Below are 15000 nucleotides of genomic sequence, written 5' to 3'. Positions count from 1 at the left end.
GACCCAGTGGACTTTCATAGGTTCATAGGTGTGTACTAGGCGAATGGCCCTGGAGCCTTTACAAGCCTAGCCCATAGGATTACCCTGGCATCGTGCCACCTGACCTTAGTTCCCAGAGCCTCTGTCGAGTAGAGCCACTGGAGTGATCCCCACGGTGAATTTTCTATTTCCCATCCACTCATCAAGATTTCTCTTGAAGAGGGCCAGTGAGGTGCTCTGCTTGACATGTATGGGAAGTCTATTCCAGAGCATGGGAAGTCTCTGGGTTATGAACCTGTCCATCCAGCATGTTCTGTTGATTGTGGTAATGAGGTTGAGGTCTCTGGAGCGTGTGGTACGGAGGGATTTGGATTTCTTTAGATATAGCATTTCTAACAGAGCTGGGTCAGATCTGATGACCTGATAACATTCAAACCCTTTCCTCACATCATTAACCACATATCACATTCTTTCATACTCTAAGACACATTTTATGTCCATCTCCAAGCTTGTACTGAAGTCTTTGTCCCCATAAAGAGTAACTACAGTGCCAAATGAAAGAACAAATCCATTTAGTGGAACCACAGTATTAAACTATATAATAAGAGGAAGAAACTCAAAGCCCATAAAAGAAAACTTTCAGTAAGAGAAGAAATGAAAAACAATGCAGTGAAAGACCAACAAAGAACTTGGAAACAAAATCAAATGTTAGTGCAGGTTGTTGTTAGACAGGTCCTGTTTCGATTCTTTCAAGGCAGAATCCTTTTGCTTTGTTTTTTTTTCTTTTTTTTTGCTTTATGTCATTGTTTAGTGGAGGGGAAATGGGTTTCCCTGACTTTGAGAAAGAATTACGACAAAACAATGGCAATGTAAGTGTAGCTATGTAAATGGGACCAGGCAATGTTTAGTACAGAGGTGTTAAGTTGTTTTAACTTTATTATGGGGAAAAGGTCTCCCAGTGATTACTTGGGTAGGACTTCTTCTGGTCTTGAATGGCAAGGAGAAGTGATGGAGCAATGATTACTAATGAAGTTAGGCTGTATGTCAATACTGGTATACCTGTGTATTACATTAGTTATGAAGTCTAATGTGGAGCAGTTTCCAGAATGTAACTTTGGTCTAGTGGGCTGTTATACTGATTGTTCAACACCATCAGTTTGGAGCATTTCCTTTAATTTGTTAGGCCCAGGTCCTATAGCATTGATGTTGAAGTCCCAAAGGATAAAGCAAGTATGAGGAATGTCTTGGGGGGAAAATATTAATCAGATTTTGTTGAATTATGTTGCTGGAGGATGGAGGAGGTATGTAAAAAGTAGCAAAGAAAAGATTCAGGAGTTCACCTGCAGCACTATGGCCAAGGACCCAGTTTAGGATTTTACTATCCGGTGAGGGTAGGTTTTTTGAGCCTATAACTTGGATAGACTGTTTTTTTTCTGATGATAAGCATAGTTCCACCATTTCTACTACAAATCCCATTATAAAAGATTAGGTTGTAGTCACTCTGAATATATGTAGAAGGGCCTCTTTCACCCAAGTTTCTGATAAGGCAATGGCATTTTTCTGTTCCACATTGAGACAGGCTTCAACTGTGGTCTACTTACTATTAATGTTGCAGTTTTTTTTTTTTTTTTTTTAGGAATTTATAGTTGTTATGTATTTATGATGCTATAAAAGGGATTTTTTTGAGCCTATAACTTGGATAGACTGTTTTTTTTCTGATGATAAGCATAGCTCCACCATTTCTACTATAAATCCCATTATAAAAGATTAGGTTGTAGTCACTCTGAATATATGTAGAAGGGCCTCTTTCACCCAAGTTTCTGATAAGGCAATGACATTTTTCTGTTCCACATTGAGACAGGCTTCAACTGTGGTCTACTTACTATTAATGTTGCAGTTTTTTTTTTTTTTTAGGAATTTATAGTTGTTATGTATTTATGATGCTATAAAAGGGTTGGCTCTAAGTGGTTGGTAGTTAGTAATAGCTGGACAAGGTTTTAGGTAGACAAAACCAACAACTGTAGTTGAAGACTGCCAAGTGGTTCCACTAGGTCCTGTTTTATACCATTTAGTAGGCAGCCTGGGATGTTAACCATTCCCATAGAGGCTGTGTTTTTGGCCATGGAGAGTGAGGTCATGACCTGCTCTTTGGATATACTAGGTAGATGACTGGTGACAGGTATGCTCTGGGATATGTCTGGTGGGGACAGGAGGGTGAAGTTTGCATCAAATCTGTCTGCTATCAGATTGATGATCTCCTCAGGGTCAGTGTGAGTGGTACCGTCCACTACTAGTTTGGCACAAAGCTGGGCCTTCCTTTTTTGATTTCTGATGTAGCTAAAGAATACCTTGTGATTATCCTTAGCTAGGGATGCTAGTTTAGCTTCATAATTGGTTTTAGAGGACTTTACAAGATATCTAATTTGCTTGTTTAAGCTGTGGAGGGTGTCCTTCCTCTGCAGAGTCCATTCCCTCTTATTCTTAAATATTAGTTTCTTCCTCTTGTTGTATAACCTATTTATTGCTTAATGTCCACCAGGGAGGGTTGTTATTTTATGAAGACCTTGTTTTGATCCATACAGGTACAGCAGAATCTAAACATTTGTATAGGTGTTTATTACAGGGAATTTGTGTACACCTGTGTATAACAGTCATTGTTGACAGTGGTAGCAGGGGGGGGTTTGAAACTATTTATGCCATCGCTTAGGTGTTTATAATTTGCTTTGGGGAAATTTTCCATCCTTTTTGCTCATGAGGGTGGTCAGGTATGATTGTTACTTCGAACAAGACTGATTTAAGATCAGATCTTACCAGGGAGTGCAACACATAGGGGGTAGTACAGAGACCCCCTATGTTGGGGAGTACTAAGTCTAGGACATTCGAGCCCCTTGTTGGAGTGCAGACTATATGAAGTCCAGGAACCTTAAGGTGAGCAAGTTTGTGCTCATATACAACTTCCAATCAATGGAACGATAGTTGAAATCACCCATGACCAAGGTGTTTGGCTGTACAGTGAGTGATTCAACTAGGTCCATGTAGACAGACTGGTTCTCATGGTTCATGGTGGTGGACCTATAGCTAACAATGATATGGAAGGGGGGGGGGTACCTACAGTTAGTTAGACTTGGAGTAGCTCTAGGGAGTCACACTGTTTGACCAGTCTTGAGGTGTATTTGTCTTTAATGAAGATGGACAAACCTCCACCTCTGTCTTTTTTTCACACTTGTTTTAAGGTCTGAATGTGTGGAAGGTATTGTAATCTTGCAGAGCCGGGGAGCTCTCTGTGACCCTGAACCATGTATCGGTGACTGCACAGACATTGACATCTTCCAAGGTAAGGAGTGCTTCCAGTGAATGCCATTTCCAATTTTGACTCCTAGCATTAAGCAGCATAAGTCTAATCACAATTCAAAACACAAAAAACAAACTTGGAACAAACGGCTCGCTGAAAGCTGGAAATACAGGCACCAGAACTGCACCCAAAGGAAAACTCCCTGCTCACAGATTTAAAATCAACTCCTTCTAATTATACATAAAATGATGAGTGCGTTTGTCTCCTCCCATAAAAGACCTCATCAGACAAACAATCTCCACCCAATTCATGAAGCACTTGCCTGACCCAGATGAGAGTTGACCCTTGTGCGTTTTGCTTGTGGGATTCATGGCTTGACTACTGAGCTAACCTCACATGAGTATGTTTTACTTATGTATTGTAAACTACTATGACTTAAAAAAAGTGTTTCATGAACTGGATGATGTTTGTTGGGAAGCTTAGAAAATCACATGGCTAAATTAAGTGATTTTTATTGGTCTAAAATACTTTTTAAGCATAAGTGTAACCTGACTGTTAGTCTGATGAAGTCTTCCATGAAAAAAAATGAAAGCGCCCATCATTTACAAATAAAAGGATTTGATCTTAAATCCATAAGCAGTGATTTTAAAAGGATTTAAGAGAACCCTCCTTTTAGCACAACTCTGGCGCCTGTACTTCCAGCCCCCAGCGAGCCATATGTTTCAAGTTTAATTAAACGGCATAACCTTGAGTTTGTCTCTAGTGGATTTTTTTACGTCATGAATTTTGTTGTTATGACATTGCCTAAAAAAGGCACCATGGAGGAGGCAAGCACCTTTGCCAGTAACCAAAAGCCAAAAAGTGACAGGTGAAGACCATCTCTGGCAAAACAGCATGGTCTGTTGACCGTATCTTCCTAGGCTGAAAGATGCTGGATCCCACTGGACTGACACCAGAAGTTAAGCCAATTGCTGAAGTCAATCATTTTTTGTTTATATTGAGGCATCATCCTGGGTGAAAGTAGAATGCTGCTTAGGGCTATGAAAATACCTGCCTGGGACACATAATCTGAGGACTCAGTCATATTTTTCTTCTTATAGTCCAGTGAGGTACATCTCAAACCATTCACTCCAAAAGGGACTATGACAGAGTCATACGGTACTTGTTGTTGATAGATTTGTGTGCATGCATGATCTGATGGATCCTGTCACCTGACAGGCAGCTGGCCATAACCTTCTCCTTGTCCAGCCTGGTGAGGAGGATATCTGTATGTCTCACTATGGAGTTGCCTATGACCAAGACATTTGGTTTTGAGGTGTTTTGCCTTAAGGGCTTATTGGCTGAGACACTGTTGTGTGTATTATTATGTGTAGTGGAGTCTGTTGGGTCTGCAGTGTGTGCAATAGGTTTGCGCTTGGGAGCTCTCTGATCTTTAGGTAGGCTTCTAGCGAGTACCTCCACATATGTGGGTTTATGTGCTGTGAGTGTATTTGCAAGTGATGAAGTGTGTATGTTGACAACCTGTTTGATATCTGGTTTGTTGTTATGTGACAGCACTGATTCCAAATTTATAGTACAGCAGTTGTATTTGTTTGTTTTGGGAGTAATTGGTTGTCAGTATACAAGAGGCAATTGCTACATTGCCTCAGGATGTCCATGTCAATCAGGCTGGCTGGAGAAATGGTAGGAAACTGTCCGTCCATTATGACAGGTATATACTGTAGTAACTAGTGGGGAGTGGGCTAGATGGACCAGGTTTTTCTGTAAGACTAATAAGAAGTGGCTATGGAGGGCTAGGGGTAGAAAACTGCATTAATGCTTCACAATGCACAACTGATTTGCTCGCAGGGCAGCAGTACAATCTCTCAGCAGCTCCGGTAAACTGAGGGCAAACCGTGCAAATATGACGCTTAAATACAAGTGAAGGTAAACGATTTTAAACAAAGTAACCAAAGGGATAGCCCAAGACTAAGCCTTATTCCAACAATCCTCAACTCAGATGGGTCCTTGGCTGCACACTTCTGCCACAAGGGTGCAATGGAGCCTTCTTAATCTAAGATGGCTGGTTTTAGTGCTCAAATGATACTGAACAGTCTAGATTCAGCAAGCCTGAATCTAGCCTATGATATATAAAATGCAGAAGTACTAGAAATTCAAACTGCAGAAAATCACAGTCACAACAGCAAAACAGTTTAAATAAAGCAGCAATTCAATACAATACTCTCAAAAGAGTGTAGACCACAAACCTTCCTAATGTGAAATAACTGGTCTGGAACCCAAGTGCTTAAACCAGAACAAAGACAGTTAAAATAACAGGCGCAATAAGCCTTCACCAGCAATTCCTAGCTTGGAGGGGTGAAGGCTACACTCTTCTGCCACAAGAGTCTAGACCACAAACCTTCCTACTATAAAATAACTAGTTTGGAGCCCAAGTCCTATGTAGACATAAGCCTTGGATAGTGTGGTCCCCCCCCTGCAACACACACACAGACACCCTACAGCAGAAGCATCTGCTTCAAAGGCCTCAGAGGAACTGAGGCTTGAAATGGATTGTCCAGACAGAGAAACTGGATTTTCAATTCTACCACATGAAATTTATTTATTTATTGTCATTTGTTAATTTATTGTCATTTGTTAACCGGGTTAGTCCAACTGGACTTTTGGCCCATTTTCAGTGGAAACCCGAGGAGAAAAGCTCCAGAAAATTGCATAATATTACATTGATTGCATGCAGAAGTATAGTACTAACATAGTTGAAGGATTTACAAAGCTGTTAATAATAACAAAGTTGAGTACAAACAATAACAAAGTTGAGTATAGAAGAGAACAATTACAAAGCTGTTAGAAGTTCTATCATCAAAAATGTTTCTTTTTTTTTTTTTTTTTTCTTCTTCTTCAGAATGGTGTGTAGCAAAGTGTGAGACAGGAGAGGGAGACTAGGTGGGTTTATGACAAGAGCAAGTGTTGGAGTTAAGTAGAAAAGTTTTTAGTTCAATTTTAAACTGGGTGTAGTGGGTAATGGATCGTAGGCAAAGGGGGAGTTTGTTCCAGGAATTGGTGACAGTATGTTTATAGAGTATTTTCCCAATAGATTTGTTTGGTTGATATATGTCTAGTAGCTGTTGGTTTGATGTACGGAGGGTCCGGGACGGAGTATAGGTGGAGACTAAGGGTGAGAGAGATGGACAGAAAGGGGGTTCGTAGAGAATAGAGAGTGTAGTATTTGAAACTGAGATAGAAACAGTTATTGGGGGAGTTCTAGCCATTGGAGAGAGTTTAGTGCAATACAATGGTGTGTGTTGTATGGTGAGTTGGTGATGAATCTAGCTATTTTATGATAGGTTTGTTGTAGTTTATTCAGGGTGGTGACTTGTATGTTGGTGAGAATAGGGGCGGTGTAAAGGAGGGAGGGGAGGAGTAGTGCCTGTCCAAGTGTCAGTCTAGCCTCTGGGGTGAGAAATTTTTTGTTTCGATAAAGTAGGCCTAGTTTTTGATGTGTTTTCTTTATGCATTGGAGCAAGTGGAGGTTGAACTGAAGTTTGTCATCTACTATGACTCCAAGTAGTTTTGTAAGAGTATCAGGTTGAATAGTTGTGTTGTTTGAGGATTTGATGAAAAATGATGATTTATGATGGGCAAGAGATCGGGAAAGGGAGAGCAGGAGCTTAGTCTTTTTGGGGTTTAGAATCAATTGGTTATCAGATAGCTATTGCTCAGTGGAAAGGAAGGCTTGTTGAGTTAAGGTATGGAGCTTGGAGATGTTGTTGGAGACAGATATAAGTGTGGAGTCATCAGCATATTGTATGAGGGAAGACTCTTTGCAGGAGGTAGACAGGTCATTGGTGAATACATTAAACAGGAGGGGACCTAGGATGGAGCCTTGGGGTACACTAGTGGGGGTAGGAAGGAAGGGGGAGATGGATGACAGCCATCTGATAGATTGTTGCCTTCTGGTTAGGTAGCTGGTGAACCATGCTAGGGAGAATGTGGATAGGTGTAGGTCTGAGAGTTTGGATAGTAGTAAAGGATGAGAAACAGTATCAAAAGCCTTTGAGAAGTCGAGGAAGAGACAAGCTTATTGTTATCCATTGCCTCTGCAATAGTGAGAGTGAAGGAAAGGAGGGCAGTGTAAGTACTGTGGTTGGGACAGAATCCATGTTGGGTGGGGTGAGTAGTTTGTGTTTGATGAGGTGGTTAAGAAGCTGTGTTTGAATACATTTTTCTAGTATCTTGGGGGGGGTAGAATGGCAATGGGTCGGTAGTTTGTGGGGTCAGTTGAGTTCCCTCCTTTGTGTAATGGTATAGTGAATGAAGATTTCCACAAAGTAGGAACAGTTGATTCAAGAATTGATCTGTTTATTAGTACAGAGACAGGGTAGGCAATAGAGACAGCAGCAAGTTTAAGGAAGGTAGGTGGTAGTTTGTCTGTGGAGGTAGAACAGGGTTTGAGCTTCAGAAGTAAAGATTTAATATAAGGTAGAAATGGGCTGAAAGGAGAACTGAGTTGAGGTTTGAGTGTTGTGTGCTGTAGGTCGTGAAGTTAAGTTTGGCTTTTTGGGTATGAGATTCTGGATGGTATCTATAAAATGTTTGTTTAGGAGGGTAGCGGTTTCTTCAGGAGATGAGTCTGGGTAGGGGTTAGAAGGTCTGCCTGGATAGAGGATTTTGTTCAGGGTAGACCAGTATTTACGATGGTTAGATGAGTTGCTTAGCTGTGCACAGGTGTAGTAGGATTTTTTATCTAATGTAGTATGTTTTTTGGTAGGTTTCTTAGTTGTCTATATTTGCGAAGGAGGGGGAGTTGTTTTGTTTTAGTCAAGGCTTTACAAGCGCTGTCCCATTGTTTCATTAGTGACTTTGTTTCTTTAGATAGCCATGGAGCAAAATTAGATTTAATTCTGATTTTCCTAGAAGGAGCTAGGGAGTCTAGAGTATTCAGAAATATGTTGTTAAACATACTTACAGCATCGTCTAGTGGGATTTGTTTTAGGATGGTCCAGTGTATATTAGAGAGAATTGAGTTGAATTGAGTGGAATTGAAATTGGATAATTTCTGACAGTCTCTAGTTAGGTGTGGTTTTGGTGCTGGAGAGTAGTATCTTAAGATAGAGGTAGGGAGATGGTCATTGAGGGAGTCAGGTAAGGTGGTAGGATTATGGTAGTGGTGGGGAGAGTTGGTAAGAATCCAGTCAATTGTAGTACTTGATGATGACGCTTTGTGGAAGCGAGTGGGGGATGAGATCATTTGGTGGAAACAATATAGGTGGATACTGAGTTTAGGTGAGTCAGTAATGAGTTTTGACCAGTCAATATTGACATCACCTAGTATAAGGGTTTCATATGTTATCTTTTGGGAGAACCAGGATAGAATGTTTTCAAGGATAGGTAAATTGTTACCTGGAGGAAGATAGATGGAAGCAACAGTAAATTTCTTTTGAAGGTTCAAATGGCAGTTTAGTATTATAACTTCTGCTGGGTAGAAGTTAGGTATGGGTGAGGGATAAGGTGAGATATTTAGGTTATTGGAGTATAATATAGCTACTCCGCCTCCCTTTTTAGTAAGTCTGTCGGAGTGAAATATACTATAGCCAGGTGGAAGTATTTCACTGTCAGAGATTTGTGGCTTTAGCCAAGTTTCTGATAGGGAGAGAATGTGTGGGGTAGTATGAGCCATCCAACTGTGGAGCTCTGTGACTTTGTTTGTTAGGCTCTGAATATTTAGTGAGAGAATAGTCAGGTTTTGTGATGGGGCTAGGTTCTGTACATGCTGTTGTGGATGGGGAAGAATTTGTGTGGAGTTTGTGAAGGGGGTGGGTATGGTAGAGATCAAGTAGGTATGAGTGGGAGTTGGGCCTGGGTTGGGATGGATGTCTCCAGAGCAGAGTAGGTTTTTTCTAAGAGTAGAAAGTGTGGCAATATGTAGTTGGTAAATTGTAATGGTAGGTTGTAAATGCTTCACACACTTCATTAATATCTTGATCTCAGCATCCAACATGCGTGAAGGCTAGTCCCACTGAACTTTGTGGGTCCACCTAAGTGCTCTTGTGTTTACTTGCATGGGTCACTAAGAACAATATGGATGTCACTAAACATAGTACTCTGAGGTAAACAGATTAATTTTGAATCAGTATCATTACAGTTGACTGGATGGACAAAATCTTGTCTGGTGAAGTAAGGTCCTGCAAGAAAGTGCCCATGGTGCAGCCTATAAAAGTGATCATCTGTGTGGGCATCAGCTGGGATTTCACAGGATTCATCATTATTTCTGAAGGAATGGAACAGCTGAAGAAGCAGACCCTGGTTGTCAGTGAGACTGTCCATCACTGGGGCTGCTAGGAGCCAGTAGATCAGATAAGGAAACCCTGGATCCCTGCAGATGCAGTGTCACTGCTTCCAGTGATATGCATTTGGTGAAAATCCTGGGAGGCTGAGGTGAGACTGAATGGCAATGTTCAGAAATGAAAATTACTGTCTTCCTATACAGAAGTATCACAACCTCCTGAAATCCTCAGTGATCTCCATGTGCAAGTACAGATTCAGCAAGGCCAAAGAACCTATCCAGTTTTCTTGAAATAGAAAGAGAATGACAGGCTGCACCATTACCGCATGAAAGGACTCTTTGGGTGTGTACTGACTTAAGCAACCCACACTGAGAAGTGTCCTGAGGCCTTTGATCTTATTTATTTGTTTATTTACTTACACCTGTTTACCAGGATAGTCCACTGGGCCAAGGAGAAACCATTTTCAGTGGAGGCCCAGGGAGAAAAGCTCCACAAAGTATAAGTATTACACAGTAGACACACACACACACACACACACACACACACACACACATATATATATATATATATATATATATATATATATATATATATATATATATACATACATATATATATATATATATATATGTGTATGTATATATATATATATATATATATATGTATATATGTATATATATATATATATATATATATATATATATATATATATATATATATATATATATATATATATATATATATATATAATATATTATGTGACAAACAATAAACATAAACATTACAAATGAAAAGCATAGTACAAATTCAATACAGCACCATACAGTGGAGAACTAAAAGATAGTACAATGTGATCAATATACAGTAGTACCCTGTCAGACCATGTACAAGTACAGCATAGTGAAAGCACCATATGTAGAGAACCAGAAGGTAGTACCTTCTGAGAACCAATTGTGGATCTATACAAAAGCAATACAGACTAATGTGCAGTACATGAAACATACAGTAGTTCGCTACAAAAAAAGCTAAAAGCTAAAGACAGTATATTTTGAAACGGTCAGTTTGTAAGAGAAGTTAAAGGATAAATATTAGTATTGTGTGTGAAAATGAAGAAGAGAGTCAATCAAGGCTGCTGATAAATGCCAATAAATAAATATACTATAAGGTATAATGTTTATATGACTATCAGTATATATTTGTGAGATTTAGTAATGACTAGCTTCCTGTACTCAGGACTATTTTCAATTGGTGTTATGGCACATACTGGGTATCTTTACAAGCAGCAATGGTAACCTTAATCTGTCACCATATATTATTTCATAAATAATGTCAAGAAAGACTACCATGCTTCATAACATATAAAGGCTGTCCAGAGTGCTGTCTGGTTTGTCAGTTAACAGAGCAGCACAGACTTTCTTTCTGAGAGTTTTTTCACCATTGATTTGTATTAAAAAACAGCAGATATAATTACTGCATTGGATGTTAATTTACCCTGCCTCAATGGAACCAAGTAATGGATAGGCAAGACACATCACACCATTTCATTGTATGCAAGATACCCAAGCAAATCTACACACAACTTGACAGAAGTTTAATGCTGAGGTGGACTGGATACTCTTAAAATTGCCTTAGGTTTGAATGCACATGTGTGTGTGTGTGTGTGTGTGTGTGTGTGTGTGTGTGGTATGGAAGAATAACCAAGTCAGCGCTAGCCACCCAGAGGTGTGAACATTGGCTCTAGATAATGGGCACTGTTGATGCAACACCTTGACCACATGTGCATAAATAGGAAAAAGGGGTTAATGGGTGATAGATGGACGAGTGGATGGATGGCTGGACCTATGGGTGCATGTACTAGGAATACTGTGCAGATAGTTGCTTTATTTATAGATCTAAAACTCAACGGCCAGGATGAAGAGGAAGAGTTAACTTTAATGAAGGAGCAGTTACAAGCACAGCAGCATTCTGTCTAAAAGCTGCTTTCTTCACAATTAGCTAACTAACTGCATTTTCTCAAATATGTCCTTTCAAACTGTACTTAGGAATGTCATACAGCATAACAAAACAGCTAATTGGACAATGGGTGACAAAATAATGCACACATAATTCATGAGCCTTGCATCCACATGTCTCTGATTCATTGTTGCCTGATAACTGTTTCACTCACTATATTAATCAGACATTAATGCACTTCAGTAGGGAACACAGACCCCCCCAGCCATGGTGAGTTCCCTTTTGACAGTAACCACATGTGAGTGCTTGGCCATCAGATCTCTTGCAAAATAAATAAATAAATAAGCCCTGGTTGAAAGTTAAGGCAGCAGGATGTCTTTTATCTTTCCAAGTCATTTCCTTGAGACTTCAAGAAAACCCAATATCTTCTAGGATAAGTGACAGGTCTCAAACAGAACACATGGAATGGTCCTTTTCAACATTACAAACAGATGCATGAAATGTCAACATCTGAGATTTCCAAATTGGTCTGTTTGCTGGCAGTGAAAATGAGATACTCAAGAAAGCTCTAAATCAAAGTGCACCTTGCTTTAGAGGTATCTGTATTCAGTAACAGAGGCCTTTGTTTTTGATCTGTAAGGAGACAGATGTGCCAGTGTTTAAGATGGATAACTAACCTGGTGGTGCAAATCCCAAACCTAAAAAACATATAGTGCTTTGTTTCCAAGTTCAAGTCAACAGGGTTAAGGATGCATTGCTGGGTGACCTGTAATATCAGTGTTTAAAAGTATAATGACAAAGAGAAACTGTGCAGCACTAACAGTTTATACTCAAGGATGTTACCAAGATCATGGATAGCAAATGAGATAAAAATAATTCCACTTATGGATTTTCTAAATGTTTCAAACATGTGCCTTGTATGTATGTATCACAAAATCGAAACTGATTGGAATAAGTAAATTGCAAGTGAACTAGATTACATCTTGGTGGAAAATGAACAGTATATATATATATATATATATATATATATATATATATATATATATATATATGCATATATATATATATATATATATATATATATATATATATATATATATATATATATATATATATATATATATATATATATATATATATATATATATAAATATATATATATATATATATATTATATATATATTCCCTAGACAAATGGCGTGTAAAACTGCTGCACAAACGCCAAGGATGCGTAAACGTCTGTGGAAACTTCCTTGTGATCACAGGAGAGACAACTCTGGTAGTCCAAATAGCACGAATTATTAAAACCACAGATATTTATTGCACAATACTCGTTAAATCATTCATTAAGCGCTTTCACCTACTCATAACGTAGGCTTCATCAGAACATCTTATGCAATTTAATGATGCTAAATTATGTACATTATTAAGTGAAGTGGATCAGTTGAATGAAAAATACTGTCTGATTTAATGTTTATGAATTGGGAGAAGTTATATCATAAACAATTTGAAAATGCTGAATACAAAACTCAGACCACATTTACAAGAAAAAGTAAAAAACTAAGCAGGGATAAGGAACAATATGAAGTGGGGATGGCATATACATGGAAACAGTTTTCTCAATATACACAAGATAGACAGAATGATGGTGATGGTAAGGAAAATTTTCAAGAGGTATACAACAGAAAGGGGTACAAAAAATGGACCAAGAACAATACATGGAGGAAGAAAGGATACAGGGACAATCAAGATTGGTAGATGGGGTAGATATTATTAAAGATATAAACAATGTTGATTCTGGAATTGCCCATAATGGCGTCATTAATAAGTTTAACAACTTTCAGATTTTTAATTATACTAATTTAACATTGAGTCCCGCCCATTTTAGCCTTTTATCTAAAGGTATGAAATATATCCCAACTCCATCTTTTAGAGTAGTAGATACTATATGTGAAATCAAGAAGTATGTAAGAAAGTTAAATTTGGCTATTATGTTTAAGGACAAAAAAATTACAGAAAGTTATGACAATTCTCTTAAGAAAAAAAGCACCTTTATGCCTATAATGAATCCTGATATTCATAGATATGAAAAATTAGTTACACATGATATATATAAAATCAAAAGGAACTCAAACAAGGGTAAGAATAACTTAACTGACGACGAAATGAGAATACTTACGGACTTGAGGAAGAGTGATAAAGTTAGAATTATGAAGCCCGATAAGGGAGGAGGAATTGTGGTATATGACCAAATGGAATATAACAGCAAAATATTTGAGATACTGCATGACACAGAGAAGTATGAGATCATATCTCTGAATGAATTAAATATAGCATATAGAAAGATTGATTATTATGTTGAAGAATTTTTATTGGACAATGTGATTAGTGAGGAAATATATAATTTTATTAAGGTTGAACATCCCACACTAGCAACTATGGTTGGAATACCAAAAGTCCATAAGAACTTATTGGACCCTCCATTTAGGCCCATAATATCGGGCAGTAAATCTAAAACATTCCCAATGGGTGTACTAATAGATTCGTTATTGAAACATGTCTACAATAAGGTGCAACATATAGTGAAGGATTCATGGGAATTTTTTAAAAAACTTTCCCATTACCTTGACATCTGAAAATCTGATTTTTGTGTCCATAGACGTTGTAGATTTATTCATGTGCATACCCAAGGTAGAAGGTCTAGAGGCATTTTTCAATAGTATGCATAGACATAGTGATTTGACTAAAGAAAAAATCCGCCTTGTGTATGATTTGATGTCTATTGTGTTAGAACATAACTTCATATATTATGAAGGTGAGATTTTTAAACAAACTAGAGGCGTAGCAATGGGGGCAGCTTGTGCCCCCATATAAGCCAACTTAGTTATGTTGGATTGGGAGATGAACAACATTCTTCAAAGTAAATATATGAAGTCCATAAAATGCTATTCGCGTTTTTTGGACGACATATATATCATATGGGAAGGTAATCAAGAAACATTTGATGACTTTTTAAGGTACTTAAATCAGAGTAGTAGTTTTTTGAAATTCACATCACATAGTAATGATTATGGGGTACCTTATTTAGATACTTTGGTGACAAAGAGAGACGATAAGTTTCATTCTAGAATTTATAGGAAGGACACCTTCACAAATTCATATTTAGATTATGAAAGCTGTCACCCAACAAAAACTAAGATTAATATATTCAAAGGCCAATGTATTAGAGCCTTGAGAATGACTACATCCCCTGAAGAAGTTAATCATGAAATACAGTTTATTATTTCTTTATTTTCTGACAGGGGTTATAGTGTCAAAATGATGAAAATGATCAGTACAGAACTTATGCAAAGAAGGGGTACCAATTTATTCCCATTACTGGGAACTAAACATCAGGAATTGTTGGCTACTAATATAGATAAAAAGGAAAAAGCGTCCAAAAATTGTCTAGGTAGAGCATGTATAGTGGAATTCAGCCCTTATAGTAATGAAGTA

General features: G+C 38.2%; 1 protein-coding gene across 3 annotated transcripts in view; it reads right to left on the bottom strand.

Moving 5' to 3' along the window:
• Positions 1 to 15000, bottom strand: part of LOC122792911 (caspase-8-like) — a 722590-nt gene that overhangs the window by 298011 nt on the left and 409579 nt on the right. The window lies entirely within an intron of this gene.

Source organism: Protopterus annectens, chromosome 2.part0, assembly GCF_019279795.1.
Source record: "Protopterus annectens isolate FY-2018-M chromosome 2.part0, PAN1.0, whole genome shotgun sequence".
NCBI classification, from domain to species: domain Eukaryota; kingdom Metazoa; phylum Chordata; order Ceratodontiformes; family Protopteridae; genus Protopterus; species Protopterus annectens.
The sequence above is the reverse complement of the archived record's forward strand: the minus strand, read 5'-3'. Positions and strand labels throughout refer to the sequence as shown.